General features: G+C 41.5%; 1 protein-coding gene and 1 pseudogene across 1 annotated transcript in view; both read right to left on the reverse strand.

The window, feature by feature from the left end:
• The window catches only part of LOC142851751 (uncharacterized), a 143524-nt gene that overhangs the window by 107473 nt on the left and 17480 nt on the right, over positions 1-18571 (reverse strand). The gene's annotated exons all lie outside the window — the stretch shown is intronic.
• Positions 256-17617, reverse strand: LOC142851745 (uncharacterized; annotated as a pseudogene).

Consider the following 18571-nt stretch of genomic DNA (forward strand, 5'->3'; position numbering starts at 1 on the left):
GTGTGGAGCGGGGGTCATCATCAAGGTATCTGGAAAAATGTTTTCCTAAAGCAAAAGCGCAATCATATCAACAGGTTATTTTTATGAGGCAAACAGTGGGCATACCTCATGGGGGCACAAGTTCAGCATAGCTGAAACCTGTTTTTTTTGTTTGTTTGTTTTTTTTGTTTTTCGAGACAGGGTTTCTCTGTGGTTTTGGAGCCTGTCCTGGAACTAGCTCTTGTAGACCAGACTAGTCTCGAACTCACAGAGATCCGCCTGCCTCTGCCTCCCGAGTGCTGGGATTAAAGTCGTGCGCCACCACCGCCCGGCTAAAACCTGTTTTGTTAGGTACATTAGGCACTGAAAACAGAAACAAGGTATGGAGATTTAATGTATACAATGTGGTTTCTTAACAAGGTGGCTACTGATTTGGTTTCAAACAGCCACGGGGAAGCAGTTTGATAGTGCACTTTCAGATCCACAGCCCAACGTGTGTGAATGGGAGTCGTGACTTTGACAGAAATACTAGAAATATTACTGCAGTGTTAAAAATCATGTTGAATCGTTGTACTTGAAAACGACCAGGCAATACTGTGTAGGGTAATCTTTTTGTACACTGCGAAGATCTGTCTTATTCAGGGCACTTTCTGGTTGCTTTAATAAAGAGCTGAATGGCACATAACTCGGCAGGAGAAGACAGGCGGTATTTCTGGGAAGGGAGAGGAAGAGATGAATCTAGCTGCCCAGAGAAGTCAGCAAGGTGCAGACCAAGCCAGGGATACAAAATGGTGGAAAGGTTAAAAAAAAAAAGAAGAAGAAGCCAGGCCACAGAATATAGATTAATAAGTTATGAGAGCAAGTTGGGGGGAAGCCTAGGCTAAAGCTCGGCTTTGATAATTAATAATAAGTCTCTCTGTCATTATTTGTGGGCTAGCAGTCCAGACAAGGAAGTAAGAATACACAATACACTAACTTGGTAACAAAAAGTATCTTTTAAAGATAATTTTGAGACCAGTCCTAGTGAGCCTAAATATGATTCCAAATGCAGAAGCTCATGACAATGTGACATGATCCGTACCTGGTCTGGAAATTCAGAGACATTCTCTGTAAAGAAAAAGAAAAAAACTAAAAGCAGACAAAAGGAAAAAACAGAAATAAAAACAAGAATTACAAAATACTTTTAAAACTAACAATGTAAATAAGACATTCTTCGTAAAGAAGTTAGAGTATGACTAAGGCTTTGTCTCAATATGCAGTCCTGCATATAAATAATCCATGTTTCTCTGTACTGACTCAGATTGGTTCATACATGCATCCGACTTCACAGCTTGTAAAACAGTTTTCCTGGGAACACTGGAATCTCTTCAGTGCAGGAGGTTTTTCAGGGACACAAGGACAATCACTGAACAAGGTTAAAGTTCAACCCTCTGACATTTACTTCCAAAGAACTCCATAATCCGTCTCAGGGTTTGCCACCTGTCCTTAAGTCCCTTGAAACTTTCAACTGTTAATCTATGTAATTAATTCAGTTTTTATGAGAGTTCAACTAGAATTTTAACAATATTACCCTGCTATTTTTGTTTGTTTTATTTTGTTGTATGTGTGTGTGTTCTTTTTCACAAACCCAGATGTAGATTGGGTATCAGGTGTGCTGAGTTCATGCTTACATTCCCTTCTCCTCTCCAGAGTGGTAGGATACAGTTCCTGGCTTAAACTGATATGTGGAAGGACAGCTCACCCATTATCCGTGGTTAGAATTCCCTCTGCAGAGGTTTGATCTATTGTGCTCAATTTCCTTTACTTTAAAGTTCCATATTCCTTTACCTATTACTTCTTAACCTTGAAAACACGTTGCTCTCACAACTTGGTGGGCCTTTTCCTTGTTATTTCTTCAATGCACTTAGTGTTTATGGGTGTATGAGAGTTGAGTGGAACCTGGAAGGTAACCAGGTTGATTGTCTTCCTTAGGAGTCAGCAATATCCAACATCTCAACTGAGGTCACACAGGGAGGACCTTATGCTGTAGTAAGGAAGACGGACTGCATCCTGCCAGGCGGCTTAACTTACCCTGAAATAACCACAAAGAAATTGTATTCATTTAATTACTGCCTGGCCTATTATATCTAGCCTCTCCTTGGCCAACTCTCACATCCTGATCTAATCCATTACCATTAATCTGTGTATTACCACGAGGTTGTGGCTTACTGAGAAAGATTCAGAGTCTCTGACCTGGAGATTTCATGGCAGCTCTCCCTGTCTGCCTTCCTCCTCCCAGCATTCAGTTCTGTCTTCCCACCTATCTAAGTACTGTCCTATCAAAAGGCCAAGGCAGCTTCTTTATTTAACCAAGGAAAGCAACACAAATACAGAAGGACCTCCTATACCATTATATAACCATGCTTGTTGTATGCTGTGGTTCAGTCATAATCACAGGGTGTTCATGCATTAATTGGTATTAACATTTCTATCAATGTTTCACTGTTTTAGAAATGTCTCAACATTTCTACTGCTTCAGGGCACACATCTACTGTACCTGGCTCTGACATTCTTTCCAACTCTTCTCCATGACTTTTGGCTTTAGATGTGTGCAAGGGAAAACACTTACAATGTATGATGTCACCTATGGATTGGGGCCCTCTAAAGAGGAATATTCTTCACACTTTGATCATTTTGCATCTCTGTAGTCTTTTCCATCTACCACACAATTAATACATTCTGGTGAAGGTTGAGAGGTGCCTGACTGTGGGTATAAAGTTGAGAACTTGGGTTGATTTAGTTACTGTCCCCTCATTAGAATAACTGCATTAAATCCTTCCTAGGATTTATCACCACAAATTTATCACCAAATCAACATCACATGAGTTACAGTTTGTAGAAGGAACTTCAAATGCAGTCAGAAAATGATTGGTTACCCCAGAGCTTTAATGCCATTGTTGCTCTATGGGCACTGCTGTTTTTCTCTGAGGCACAGCTGCTTCACCTGAAACTATCACTACCTCAGCTGATGACGGCAACTCTGGCGCCACAGCTGCTGCCTTGCTGTGGATGTCTTACATGGCAAGAGTATTTATACAGTTTTAACTCTGTCTCTGTCCTTTTATTTTACCAATAAGGATTATCAATATAGATTCAAATGCTGGGTGAAAATCTGGTAGCTCAGAGAGGCAGAGTTTCTTACACCAAGGAGGAATTACAACAGCTTGGATGAGTCCACTGGGAAAAACAACAGTAATGATGCCATAGCCCAGATCTCATATTCTGGGCAACCAATGAACAAAGCTATGACATGGGCAAGGTTTCATGGAGCATTTATAGTTACAGAAGATAGAGACTTATTAATAAAGGCAAGTTTCAAACACACTGCTTGAACAAACTGTTGGGAGTTACAGCAAAGAGAACTCTCTGCTGTTCTCTGATGACATTCTTAGCATTTGTGCTCTTGTTAAGTTACATGTTGATGTTGACATCCCAAAATGATGAACTTATTTCAGGTGGATAATACCTGATTTGTTGGCAAAGATTTTATCACATTTCACACACTCATGAAGTTTGCTGTCTGAATGAATAATCTGATGTGGTTTCAGGTTTGAAGAAGTAAACTTTTTAAGACGTTTGATGGATTTATCCCCTGTATTAACTATGACATGCATTGAATAAGGATATTAAGATTAATAAAGTCTTTGCTAAATTCCCCACAATTTTAGGGTTTCTATACAAAATGATTTATTTTATGCTGTAGAAAGGATGAAGATGAAGAAAAGCATCTGTCACAGTCTTCACACTTGCAGGGTTTCTCTCCAGTACGAAGTCTTTTGTGTCTACTAAGAGATGAGTTAAGATGAAAGGTTTTGTGACATTCTCAACACATGTAGGGTTTCTCTCCAGTGTGAAGTTTCTTGTGTCTCCTAAGGGAAGACTGATAATGAAAGGATTTGTGACATTCTTCACACTTGTAGGGTTTCTCTCCAGTATGAACTCTTTGGTGATCCTGAAGATATCTTGAATTTGAAAACCTCTTGCTGCAGTGTACACAGGTATAACAAGTTTCTTCAGAATGGATTGTTTGGTGTTCTCTAAGGGATACAGATGAGTTAAAACATCTGTCACATTCTGTACATTTGTTGGGTTTCATTCCATTATGAACTTTCTTGTGTCTCCAAAGGGATGAGTGATAATGAAAGGCTTTGTCACACTCCTCACACTTGTAGGGTTTCTCTTCCATATGAACTTTCTTGTGTGTCTTAAGGGATGAGTGATAATGAAAGGCTTTGTGACATTCGTCACACTTGTAGGGTTTCTCTCCAGTGTGAACTGTTTGATGATCCTGAAGATCCCTAGAATAGAAAAACCATTTGCCGCAGTGTACACAGGTATAAGGACTGTGTGCTGAATGGATTGTTTGATGTCGTCTAAGGTATATAAGAGAGTTAAAGCTTTTACCACAGTCCATACAATTATAGTGTCTGTCTTCACAGTGAATTGCTTGATGTTGCCGAAGGAATGAAGTGAAGCAAAAACACTTGCCGCACTTCTCACACTTGTATGGTTTCTCTCCAGTATGTTTTCTTTGATGTCGTCTAAGGTATGAAGATGAGCAAAAATACTTGCCGCATTCTTCGCATTTGTAGGTTTTCTCTCTAGAATGAATCCTTTGATGTTGCTTCAGCACTGAAGGATAGTAAAATGATCTGCCACAGTCTCCACACTTGTAGGTTTTTTCATCAGTATGATTTTTCTGGTGTATAAAAAGTGATGAGCGAGTATTGAAGGCCTTGTGACATTCTTTACACGTGTAGGGTTTTTGTCCAGTGTGAAGTCTCTGGTGTGTGGAAAGTGCTTTATAAGAACTAAGGGCCTTACCACATTCTTCACACTTGTAGGGTTTCTCCCTTGTATGAATTCTCCGGCATTGAATATATTGTGAGTTATAATCAATGGCCTTGGAGCAAATGATATAATCTTCAGGCATTGACCCTGTGGAGCAAATGTTGAGATATGAACAAAGGTTAGAAAATATTCTTCATACTTACAATGCTTATCTTTTAGAAGAAAACATTTATTAATACATCTTGAAGCAGTGAAAAAAGAGAGTCATTTCAAAACTTAGAGGCACGAAGTATAAATGATAAAATACAGTAGGTAGAAATGATCTATACTTTAAGTAGAATAATAAAACATCCAAATAGAACATAGACATAATGGCATATAATTCAAAGTTAAGTAAGTTGCAAGGGCATTTTACTAACAGAAATAACTCTATCAAATCCATAGAGATTTTATATTGCAGGACACCCATGAAATTAGAAAGCAGCTGAGTCCGGGAAAGAGAAAGTTAATTTTGACTTTGTGAATTTGAGACAGAGTCTAATACAAACATTTTATCCTGCACATATAGTTGTACTTTGGGAATACAAAAGATATGCTGCACACATAGATACTCTACATAAAGATGAAATTTATAGTTCAAATTCAGGACAGTATTTTACATTTTATTTGAAAGACCAGAAAATATACACCTAAAACATATTGAGTCATGGTAAAACAAAACAAAAAAAAAAAATCTTCAGATCCACCTGTGCATAAAGTAAATTTGGTTGAGACAATATATTTGTCAATAAAGAGATGACAAATTACTTCTTTCCCTTTTTGTTTGTTTTTGTTTTAGAAGATAAGGTTTTTCGATGAAGATCTTGCTCTCCTATAACTCACTATCTAGACCAGGCTGGCCTTAAACACTATATTAGAGGAAGAAAAACATTTCTACCTTCCATTATCCAGCCCTCTGCAGTTTCTCTGTATTCCATGTCTCCCAATATGATAGTTTAGCATACTGAGGGGACCCTTATACCTATGCCTACCACCCAGCTTGTTAAGGAAATTTCATGGTGGTTCAAATGCCCTGTACCCTGGCTTTGAATATCCTTCCCTCAACAAAGGTAATCCCACAGGTGAGATGTCAAGGGCAGATTTTGTAAGCAGTCCTCAGCAAAGTGGTAGATGTGACCGAGGCTCTGCCAGAGGGAAAGTCAGCACAACAGGATAAACTCTGGGCACTCATTTAAACGAAGTTGTGTCTGCCACCTGTGGACCCACCACATCAGGTGATACAACACAGCCCGAGGAGGAGGTGAGGTGGACTGTGAAAGCTCACTCAGAGCAGCCATTCTGAGTCACCTGCCAGAGACATCTGGACCAGCTCCTCTGCTATGGATCATCTTTTTGTACAATATGAATATTTATTACTCTCATCATTAAAACACTGATGGGTCAATGGCTAGGCAGAATTTTGGGAAGAAAGATTGCAAGGAAGGAGAATGGCAGAGTGAAAGAAATTGCCAGAAGATGCAGAGAAAAAAGGTGAACATATTGTATTGAAAGAAGGAACTGCAATGTGATAGAGGGTAAATAAAAATGTGGGCTCATTTAAAAAGTAAGAGCCAGCTAAAAATAAGCCCAAGCTATCGGCTGAGCATTTACAACTAATAAGTATCTGCATTTCAGTTATTTTGGTAGGGCTGTTGGGACAGAAACTTCTGCCTACAAATGGCATTCCAACCCGACACACCCTTGACTACTAAGGCATGAGGAAGCTCAAAAAAACTTCACACTACACAAAAGGAGAGCCAAATGCATCTTGCTAGTCTTCTGTCTCTCATGTCGGCTGCAGTACAAACAAGCATCTCCTGACAGCTGCCTGCGGATTTGAGCCACCAGCTTGAGCTCCACCCATGCAATGGGTGGCAGAGTTTGGGGTTTTGCTCATGTGGACAGAAAAGGTTACAGATGTTCAGGAAAGACAGATCCAGATGGTTAAAAAAAAAATATTTAAATGGGTTACAGTGTTACGTACAAAGTCTTGTGGGAGAAGAGAAAAATACTACAGATGGTCACAATATACACACAAATATATATATATATATATATATATATATATATATATATATACACAAAAACATATATACATACTTTTAAAATAAAGCAAACATTCTTTAAAAGGGAATAAAGTAATATGAAAGTTAAGACACACAAAAAGTAAGATACACAGAGTGTCTGGAATCCATGTGTTGTCTGTAGATTTTCTGACTGCTAAAGAAGGAATGAGAGCAGCTGAGACTCACTGGATTGTGAAAACTGCTGGATTAAAACAACAGACATAATTTTTAACATGTCTTGACCTTAAAAGGAAAAAAGAAGGGAGAGAGGTTATGATTTCGTTTCCAACAAGAGAGGCTATTTTTGTTACATATACTTTTACTATGTTAAATTTAAAACCATCCTTTTTAAGTAGACAAAAAGTGGGAAATGCTGTAGAATAATCTTTCTCTACACTGTGAAGATGTGTTGCTTTTATTGTTAATAAAAAACTGGTATGTCTATGGTTAAACAGGATTTTTGGGGCTGATGAAATCCCGGCTTTAGAAAAACAGAGTCAGAGCAGAGACCAGGATTCTGAGAAGCAAGAGAAAAACATACAATATGAAGAAAAGGTACTGCCATGTGTAAGAGTGTAGAAGACATAGGGGTTAATGAAAATGTAAGACCTAATTTGCAATAAGCCTGAGCTGTTGTCAAGCACTTATCATTAATATAAAGTCACTGTATGGTTATTTGGTATAGGATGCCAGCACAGAGCTGATCCATCAATTGCTGATGCTATAAACTGATGCTATACACTGCCTAAACTCATCAGTACTGATCCCATTAAAAAGCTAGACTAATGAAAATATACACTGAAGACGTTTGAGAATCAACAGGAGACCTTGAGAAGAAGTGATCACAAGATATTTTCGTCCATTTGAACTCATGGGAACATTAGCCAAAAAGCTTCCTATACTTCTAGCCACAGTGGCTACCATGAATATATCTGAAATAAAATGTTTTACCAGTACTGATGTACCTGAAAACCAAAGATTGACACATATAAGTTTATAATTTCTTTACCAAGTTGTTACTGCTTATATATCCAAATACCAGTCCTTGTACATGATAAATTAACTTGAAAAAAAAAAGCCCTAAAAAAATCCATGGAGCCTTACAATTCACTAAAAGGCTTAAATCTACTAACTGTCAGGAAAGAGAACACACAAACACTGAACCCATAACTGGTTTGATGGGCTTCCTGAATCAAAAGTGTAAGGCCTTGCAAATTGTCCTGTCATAATCTTCCTATGTCTAATTGTCATGACCTGCTGAAGCAATTGGGGGTAAAGTATTGAAAAACCCAAAGTGCCTCTGTTAAATTAGCATACCTAGAGGCCCACACATCCCCTTTATACGATATGCTAATGCTTTGATTCTTCCCTAAGATCAGTGGGGAATGCACTGCCCAAAGTGCATCTAGTTTTATCCAACTGCTTCCAACCCCCCAATTGTTCTGACCAGCAGAACTGACACTGTTGAGCCTTCTGTCCCTGCCTGCCTCTGTGATAGAATTGTGGGTTTCACTTTATTAACCCATTATGGTCACTTTTATGTAGAGATCTTTCTTGCTTGAGTCTGCTCTCAACCTCTGTAAATAAAAGACTCTTGGTCTTTACAATTCTGACTTCTATTTCCCTGAGTCTTACAGTACAATGGAGGATCAACAAAAGGAAAAACCTTGGAGGTCACTGTAAGTAGAAGCATAGCTTGTAATTGGGGAAATCCAAAGCTTAAGAGACTTAAACCCTCATAAAACTGAGACACCAGCTTTGACAACAAATACAAGGAGAGACCTATAGGATGGTTCCCATGGTATTATGTTTCAAGGCACATGGGAAAGCCTCACTTTCTGTTGGATCTCAGGATATCAAGTCTGCCCCTGAACCCCTCATTCCTACACACCTGGGTGCACGGTGGCTGCTGCTTGTCTCTCCCCATCTGAAGGCTCTGGTCTTTGCTCCAGAAATGTCACCAGGTGTGGCTTAGGAACAGCAAGACCTGTGTATAGATAAAGAGAAGAAGTTGTTAAGTGTTCTTTTACTCAGAATTGACATGTCCCTTCCTGTACATGACTTGTAAGGACAGAGATGAGGTGACAAATGATTGCAGACAATCAGTTCCTTAAGTGTTTTCAGACATGATCACTGCAACATGTGAAGGAGACAACAGCACCCAGGGTCTGAGTTTCGTTTCAGGGAAAAAAACAGTAACTTAGAATTGTAACACTGTTCACATAAAAAGTGAGCTCCACCTCTCACGCCACTGAATTTCTAAAAGTCCCTCTAGAGTCAGGGAAAGACACACCCATCTCGGAGAGGTTAAACACAGAAAGAAGCAAACACTGTAAGCAATCTTCCTGTTTTCATTTTTCATTTTAAATTTTCATATTTTTTAGTGTTTTCTATTGATATATTTCTGTGTGAGGTTGATTTGATAATCTAATTAATCTTCATCAATAAAAAATCAGGAGTCAGATATCGGCTAAGAAACTGAAAGATCAGAGAAGCACCAGTGATGTCCGACCTCTTCCATCCCACCATCCAAAGGGCAGAGATCCTGTCTCAGCCCAGCTTTCCACGTCCTGTTCCCCTCTCTACAGTCTTCCATATCTCTATGGTCAGCTGGTGGCTAGTTCTACCCTCTGACTCCAATCAAGCTTTATTTGTAAGAACACAACACAATTAAAACATCACACAGCAGGAGGTTGTCAGACCTTGGGTTTACAAACAATTGTGAGCTGCCATAGGAGTGCCGGTGATGTGGGATTTCCTGCCTGGGCTCACAGGCCAAACAGTGCTGTAATTAATATAGTTTCTATCTGGTTATTCGGGTCTGGGCGGCAGGAAGGAAAGTGTAGTAGTTTCCTTTTACTTAACGATCTTCTAGAAGAGCAGTCAATGTTCTTAACAACTGAGTCATCACTTCAGCCCTGAAATAATATTTAACATAGCGATGTCCTTAATATTTTTGAAAACGAAGGATATGAAACTGACTTTTGAAATGTTCCCATGAGAAACCACACAAAGTGAGGAAGCTACATGTTGATGGTGAAATAAGAAGTCACTATAGAGGAGATGCTCACCCAGGAATTCAAGGTGGCTGTAATTCTCCAACATCACATCCCTGTACAGATTCCACTGAGCAGGCTCCAGACATTCTCTCTCTTCCGGAGAGAACTCGATGGCCACATCAGAGAAGGACAGCATTTCCTGAAATAAAGATCAGTGAATGATACATTAATTTAATTAAAACCATTAGTAATTTAAATACCAACATGCATGGAGCTTGATAGTTATCCTATGAACTGAACCTAGCTAGGGCCAATTTGCAAAGAGAGAAATAATTGAAAAAATTCCTACCAAGACTGCCCTGTAGCCAAGTCTAGGGGCATTTTCTGAACTAGTGATTCCTATGAGACAGCACTGCCCACTATGGGTGGTGCCTGCACTGGGCACGCAGTTCTACATGGCACAGGGAAGCAGTCTCAGGGAGTCAGTAAGCAGTGTTCTTCTGTGGCCTGTTCTCCACCTCACGCCTCACGTTCCTGCCTTGAATTCTCTCAGTGATGGACCTGGAGTTGGAGTCTAAAATAACCCTTTCTTCTCCAAGCTGTCTCTCATCACGGGCTTTAGCACAATAGGAACCCTCAGACAGGCACCACGGATTTGTCCAGGATGAAAGAGAACTAGAAATGTTCTTACACAGGTAGTAATATCCTCAGACATGACTGAAGTGGTCACATGAGCTCACACTGACCATCGATATAAAGACAAGGTAAACGAGCCCATAGCCCCAGTTGGACACGATACATTTGAGAAAGACATGTAAAATGAATGTATCCACAGAGCATGTATTTAGTGTCATGTGCTACTGCACACCACACACGTATGCATTCCTCACAGGAGAAAGTCACGGTGAGGGAGAAGGGATTTCTCAACAGTTCATGCGCACAATCATGACAGTGAAGTGGAATGAAAATACAGAGTCTGCTGCAGCAGCTCTGGCTGTGCTGTGGGCTCAGGATTTCTACAGAGTTCAGTAATGATGCAGATGACAGGGACATGGGACATGAGAAGAGCAGGCAAGGGGAGGAACTCACAGAGTAAATATCATTTAAGTATCTGATCATATGGGAAAATGGGCAAAAATAAGACTAACAACACTGCTTGATATTTAGAATAGAATACACATCACTTGATGTTTTTGTCATTTTCCCTTCCTATTTTTTCTCTGGCAGGTACTGAAGTGGGCTGCGGTATTCCTAAGCATGTTTGTACACACGACACCTGAGCATCAGTGTGCATAGCTAAGACATAGAATTGCTGATGCTATTTTCACATGTCAAAATTTCCTAATTTTAGAATTTATGTTTTTTATATTGTTTGGGTAATGTCCCAGAATGATCTATAAAAATAATAACACATCATTTTTCCTTTTATCCCTACAGGATGTTTCAGCAATTAATTAATAATGAAGTATTGTGTAATCATTTCATGGTTAAGCTTTGGATTCTCAGTTATGGTATGTTAACCCCTCAAAACTTCCTTCCAGACTTCCGGAATATACCCTACATAAGGCACATCCAGCATTTAGGAAACTGTCATGGGGCTTCTCCCTCCCATCATGCTGTCCCAGAACACTCAGTCTTCAGGAAGCGCAGTTAACATTTTTATTTGGGCCGTCAACAGCTCCCAAGTAATGACACAGAGACTTCTCTTTAATCACGGAAGCTTGGCCGTTACCTTATGCTTGTCCCTCTACCTCTTCTAACTCAATTCAACCTCTTCCTAGTCATCTGCATTTTCCCTTGGGGCTTTGCTTATATTCCACTCTGTATGTCCTGCTTTCCTGCCTCCTCTGTCTCTGCCTCCATGAGTCCTCCTCTTCCTTACTCTCTCTGCACGGAAGTCCCGCTTATCCCTCCCATCTAGGTGTTGGTCATTTAGCTATGAGATGAATCAGGTGCCTTATGCAGACAAGGTAAACAGACGCAGCACATCTTTCCTTAGTGAAACCAATATTCCACAAGCAAACGGAAACCTCTTTACATAGTTAAGATGATAATCCACAAAAGGAAGTCCAAGTATTTGCTTCCTGATATCACCGGTAAATGGAAAAACAAAAACAAAAAACATTACCTCTCCAACACCTATTGACTTACAATGCTTTATGTTTAACAAACCTCTATTTTATGTGAGTTTCAATTCATTACATTTAACATGTTGATGAGATCATGTGTTATTAACCTCTATCTTCCCAAAATAACTTCAGTTTTACCGATATTGTCATGATTGGCAAGAGTGTAATTTTCCTGTCAAAAATTATTGTAATAAAATTTGTCATTTCCCCTCTATCTCCTCATTGCAGCTTCTCTCATGTACCCCAATAATCCGTCTCAGATACATGGTTTTCTCTCCTCTAATTAACATTGTTACACACAGCACATAACTGTACATATCTACACTGTACATACCCACTACATAAATATAAAGGGTCTAGTCTGTTCACTGTTACCTGTGTGTGTTTTGGGGACTGACCACTTGTTACTGGGTGAAGAGTGAGTGGGCTCAGCCCTGAGGAAGGCCAATTCTCCCTCTCTTAGCAGTCCTTATATGCTTATACTTCTCTGTTAGCCAGCAGATTGCCCCCCCCCCCCGCAGGGGATCTTGTGCCACTGCCATTGTTCAGGGCTTGTTCAAGCAGTCATACTGTTGGGGTGTCATGGGCGCAGCTTCCCTTCCCTTTCTGGAAGGCACAACCTCACGCCAGACTTCCCAGACCCCGGCTCTCATGATCAATATGGACCCTCTGCAGACATATTCCCTGACCTTCTGCACAGGAATTGTGGTGTGGTGTATCTACTGGGTCAGGGCATCACAAGACAATAGTTCTCTGGATCTGAACATTTTAGTTTTCCGTAATGCTCTCTGTGCTGCAGTGAGCAGTGTCTTTAACAGGCAGTGACAGCTACACTTTGGTGCAGGTCTAGGGAAAAGCATCTGGAATGCAGTTAGCAACTGTGATGCTTTAGTGCTCCAGTATGCTCTCCTCTGTAACTTAAGAACTAAGAAGTCATCAGAGACAACTGCTGCTAATGCTGAGATGTGGGAGACACTGGGGCACCTTTAGGGATTTAATGTCATACTGCTCATGGGTGTGGTTCACGGGCATTACAGCTAAGCAGGGCTATTTATTGCTTCTCTGCCTTGGAGCTCACAAAGCACCTTCCAGTGTTAAGAAAATTCACCCTTAGGCAGGAGACCTTCAGGTCAGGTCCAGCTCCAATCTCCCTAGTCTTGTGTCTGCAAGGGTAAAATCATAAAAAAAAAAAAGTAAGAAAGAGAGTAGCTGAGTGTGGTGGCACACACCTTTAATTCAAACACTTCAGAAGCAGAGGCAGGCAGATCTCTCTGAGTTGTAGAATAACTTTGTCTGCAGAGTGAGTTCCAGGAAAGCCAAAGATACACAGAGAAATCTAGTCTGAAAAAAAAAAAGCAAAAATTGAAAGTAAATAAAAAAGAAATGGAGTTTAAAATAAAGCCATATAAAGATGGAAAATACACACACAGTCCGGATACTGCTTGTTTTTTTGTTTTTGTTGTTGTCTTTGAATTGTTTGATGTCTGAGAAGGGAGCACCAGCTGCTAAAAGACATTTGATTACAAATGCTGCTGGATTACTACAACATATATATATATATATATACTGAACATGCTTTGACTTCAAAATTGAAGTCTAAAGATATGGTACTTTATAGAAGAGGTTTTGTTTTGTTTTCCATAGGAAAGGAGAGGCTGTAGATTTGTTCTTGGTTAAGAAAAATTTGGTTTGATCAAGGAAGATCCCCTGAGAAATGTCCGATAGGAGCAAGTGGGACAGATGTCTGAGTTCTACATCTAGAACAGCTTCGCGGCTGCTGGATGAGATGATCAAGCCTCACAGAATATTCTAGTCAGGACTTGACCATAAATATCAATTTTCTTTAGGTCCCCATAAGATTACCAGGGCCCCCAATCAGCAGGAAGTAGCCTAGAAAGGTACATTTACATTAGCAAAAAAATGGATTATGAATGTTTGTCTGTTTAGAGTGTTGGTTACAAGTTGTTATGAAAAATGGTCAGGAAGAAAGCTAAACAAAGGAGACTTGATTGACAGTTCAGGAGTAGTGGAGGCTGGTCCTAGAAGCAAGCCTAGAGCAACAAAATGGACAGAGTAAGTATAACAAGAATTCTTTTTTTATATATTTTATTTATTTATTATGTATACAATAGTCTGTCTACATGTATGCCTGCAGGCCAGAAGAGGGCACCAGACCTCATTACAGATGGTTGTGAGCCACCATGTGGTTGCTGGGAATTGAACTCAGGACCTTTGGAAGAGCAGGCAATGCTCCCAATCACTGAGCCATCTCTCCAGCCCCCATAACAAGAATTCTTGCATTTCCTCTTGGTGTCCCTCAGAGACACCTTTCAGAGAGAGACAGACAAAACTGAAGTCTAGGTGGGACTGGTGGGAACTCAAAACGATATTCAAAGATGGGATGGGATTGCAGGTCAGAATCTAGAAGTTAGGGAGCCTCCATTCAAAGCAGACAACCTACGGACCACAGACATAGTGCCTAAAACACGCACCACATACACCATGAAGAAGCAACTCCTAGGTCTTTGTTCCAGGACTCTACACACATAACTGTGGCATGAAACAGTCACTAGTTTTTGCTGCAAGCCACCAAGTTTTACAATTTTATGACTCAGAAAGTGAATTAAACCATGAAAAATATGGAAGAAATATAGTACTTGCTTTGGAAACCTGAATTATATACTGTAATTTTTGTTTCAAAATATCTATCAAATGCTTTGCTGTATATGTTAGCTGTCTATATGTATTTGAGGATATTAATAGTCCATACATTGTTTCTGAGTCTCTTTAGAGCAAAACACTGACATTAGAGTTCAGTCAAAGAAGCCTGGGAGGAAAGACACAGGACTGTCAGCAAGGGGAACTGGACTGGACCTGTGGAAGAGCAGGACCCACCGTTAGCAGTTTGCTTTACTGTTGGCTACGCAGTGCCCCATGTGGAGGACAGTGCAGGAAGTGGTTTTGTTCTGGCTCACTGTAAGAAGCATCTGCTCACAGAGGAACCTCTGCTGTAAGGACAGGGAAGGTATCCCAGCTGCAGCTGCAGAAAAAGACCCAGGAATGAAATCACAGCAGCCGAGTCTCAGACTGAACTGAAAGAAGCAAACTGTAAGAAACCAGAAAAAATCAGAAGAAAGTCACATCGGATTATGACAGTAACTAACACAGATTAAAAAGGAAAAAAGAATGAATGTTTGTTGACTATAGGCAGAACTATTCAAAGGAGGCAAAGAGAATTCTTTCTCACAGAGTAAATGCTAACAGGTATGCAATCATCACTTTAACAAGAACATGTTTGATATAAAGTTTAAATTACATGTGGGCTGAGTCAGCAGAAGGTAAGCACACATAGTTTGTACAACAGTGTGGGCTGGGTGCTCACTATAAGAAATGGGAAAGAAACCATGGACAGTATTTCTCACATCATTAAAGTTGAAATGCTCCCTGTCACAGACTTGGGTAAAATAGGCAGGCCTGGAATTTGCTGTGAAGCAGGGGAGGACCAGAGGGCCCTGCCTCCCCCTCACAAACGCAGAGATGACAGGGATGTGCCTCAGAGGAGACTGACGTTTCTTTTCTATCACAGGTCTGGTTACTAAAATCCCAGGTATACACACAGGTCTGGGAGTTCTCCTCACCTGCTGACCTGACACAAAAGCCTGGCACTGTAACACAAGGCCATGAGGGCTTTTCACCTGTTCCTAGGGACCCTGCTTCTGGACCAGCTCAACAAGCTCAAGGCCTCATCAAGACGTTGACACAACCATTGTGGGCCAAGCAGACATCCTGTCGTTTTCACAGTTAGTCCACCCTACATTAGGGATGGGGAGCTTTCAAGGCTTTAAGGGAACCCAGACCTCAATGTGCAGCCTGGAGTCAGCTTCTCCAGTTCCTTCTTCCTGCAGAGGGTCCTCTGTGTGTGGGCTGTATGTGTGTTCTCTCCACCCTAGTCACAGCTTTCTATTGCAGACCTTACCGCTTCATTCCAGAATTTACTGCCAGAGACCTGAGGCCCCTCAGATATTTTTCCTTTCTTAGTTCTTTAGCCGTCAGAGCAAATGAACACAGGGTAACTGTCTCCCTCACTCACCCTGCCTCTCCTGTGCCAGGGCTTCTCCATCCCACTCCTGGCAGTTTCCCGTGGCAGGCCCCAACCATAGGGTCGATAATAACAATTTATTTTTCTCCTAGCAACCTGCTTTCTCATTTCCTTTAAGGGACAGATGCCTGAGGTCTCCAGGATGGCAGTGAACCGGATGCCTCTCCAGCCACACCTCCCGCTGACTGTGAGCCCACCAACTCTTGACTGTCTCTTCCCCCATATCAACCAATGCCCAAACGAAGAAGACAGACTGGAGCAGGAGCACCTATACCAAAGATGTTTGGGTGGAAGCTTCACCTCAGCCCCCAGCATCCATATAGCCAGAATCTGGAATGTTTGAAGTTCCATCCCAATTCCCTTCCTCTGGGAGTTGCCTCAGTCCAGACTCCACTTCAGAGAACAGCTCCCAAAAAATGTCCTCTCCCCAGAGATGCTCAATACCACTCCCACAGGGTATTTAAACAACACCCTAAAGAACAAATACATGGTTTTCCAGTCTTCCCCATGTCCTCTCTCTGTGGGGCTGGAAAGCCATCTGGGAGCATTGATTTCCATTAACCCTGGGCTTTTTCTAATTCCATTTAATTTGGTCTGATTCGTATTACTGCATTGGCAGAGAAGCTTATCAGACAGTAAAATCTTTTCACAAACCTCGAGACCATAAATAAGGCCAGTTACAAAGTAAAGGACAGATCAGAAACCAAGACTGTTCTAAAGATACTAAGAAATCTCAGCTGGGCAATACTGGCGCATGCGTTTAATCCCAGTACGCCTTTAATCCAGGACTCAGGAGGCAGAGGCAAGCGGATCTCGATGAGTTTGAATCCAGCCTGGTCTACAAGAGCCAGCTAGTTCCAAGACAGGCTCCAAAGCTAGAGAGACACAGTCTCGAACAAATCAAATAAATAAATAAATAAATAAATAAATAATAAATAAATAAATAAATAAATAAATAAATAAATAAATAAAATAAGAGACGGAGAAATCTCAAAGCATCCATAATAGAATGGGTCAGAAGTGAAGCAGGCTTCTCCACCAAAGCTCCCAGCTCCCCCTCAGGAGCAGGCAGTCAGCTGACCATCCTTAGCCTGCAACCCTGGACCTTGCACTGTCATCTACTCCACGCAGTTCTCCTGTCCCAGAAGCCCAAGGAGCACTCGGGCTGCACGCGGCGTCCTAAGGAAACCATTGCTCAGGGCACAGTCCCTGTCGCCCTCACCTTCCCTGACCAGCAATCTCAGGCGTCCCAGCCAGTTGAGCACAGCACCTCCAAGGCAGCTTCTCCCGCCCTCCCACCCAACCCGGGTCCGCTCCCTCCAAGACGGACCCCGCACCCCGCACAGTGCCTCAGGCTGCGCTGCACCCTGAACCAACCTCCGTGTCAGACCGGCAACAGCAAAGCAAGACAGGCGGGTCTCTCCTCCAACTTTGGGAAAGTCGCCCAGGTGGAGATCAAAGCAGGAAATGTGATTTCCTAGATGGCTAATTATGACGTCACAGACGCGGGGACTACATTTCCCAGAAATCTGCGCGAAGCATAAATCCCTAGGAGGTATGACACTAGAAACAAAAATAAACTAAATAAAACAAAAATAAAATGTATACCCAAGTTAATTATCCTCCCACAATGTAACTCCACGCACAGAATTCCAATGCAAAGCACAAGAGTGTTTTAAATATGCAATATGGAGTTTGAACTACATTTCAAAGGAGTAGGTGAGGCAAAGTGCAGCCTGTAGCCCATGAAAAAGTAGAACTTCTAAAGAGGAAACGCCGTAATCAGAAGAGTTAACCTATAATTTTTATCTCCGTTAGCCACGTGGCTTGGTACCTTCCTTCCTCTTGGTCGGCTTGATGACTTGTGTGATTAAGAACAGCTAACAGGCTTCCTAACTGCAACCGAGACTACCATTGTTTATCTTCTGGAGAGAAGCTGTCTGACAAAACACAGATAACGTATCCATTCCTTTTTCCAGCCTGGAGTATGTAGTTCCGGCATAAATGCATGATGCTTCACCTTTCCTGTGGAAACAAGGTTGTACACTGGGCAGATATGGTTAAAGGGTTCCCACCGTCACAGCCAGAGGACATCCTCCAACCAGGAATTGAGTCCAGTGGCCTCATGTCAGTGCAGTTGGGACTGAATGCTCACTATGGAGTCAAATCCTTGGCCACCCCTTGGCCCCTGAGAGCCTGCAGGAGCAAAGCACTAAACGTCAGATGCAGTGCAGTCTACTATCTATAGGCTGTGGTTAGAGCCACAGACCAAAGGAGCCTCTGAGACCACAACAGCATAGAACTATGGTGCAGCGGTGACCCCTGGAACCTCCCAAGTCAGCAACTCACACGGGCAATGACCTCACCCCACTAGAACCAGGGTTCTCATCTCTGCACTGCCCCCACTATTTCAATCCTGGGTTATGCTCA

The sequence above is a fragment of the Microtus pennsylvanicus genome, chromosome 6, assembly GCF_037038515.1.
Source record: "Microtus pennsylvanicus isolate mMicPen1 chromosome 6, mMicPen1.hap1, whole genome shotgun sequence".
Taxonomy (NCBI): Eukaryota; Metazoa; Chordata; class Mammalia; order Rodentia; family Cricetidae; genus Microtus; species Microtus pennsylvanicus.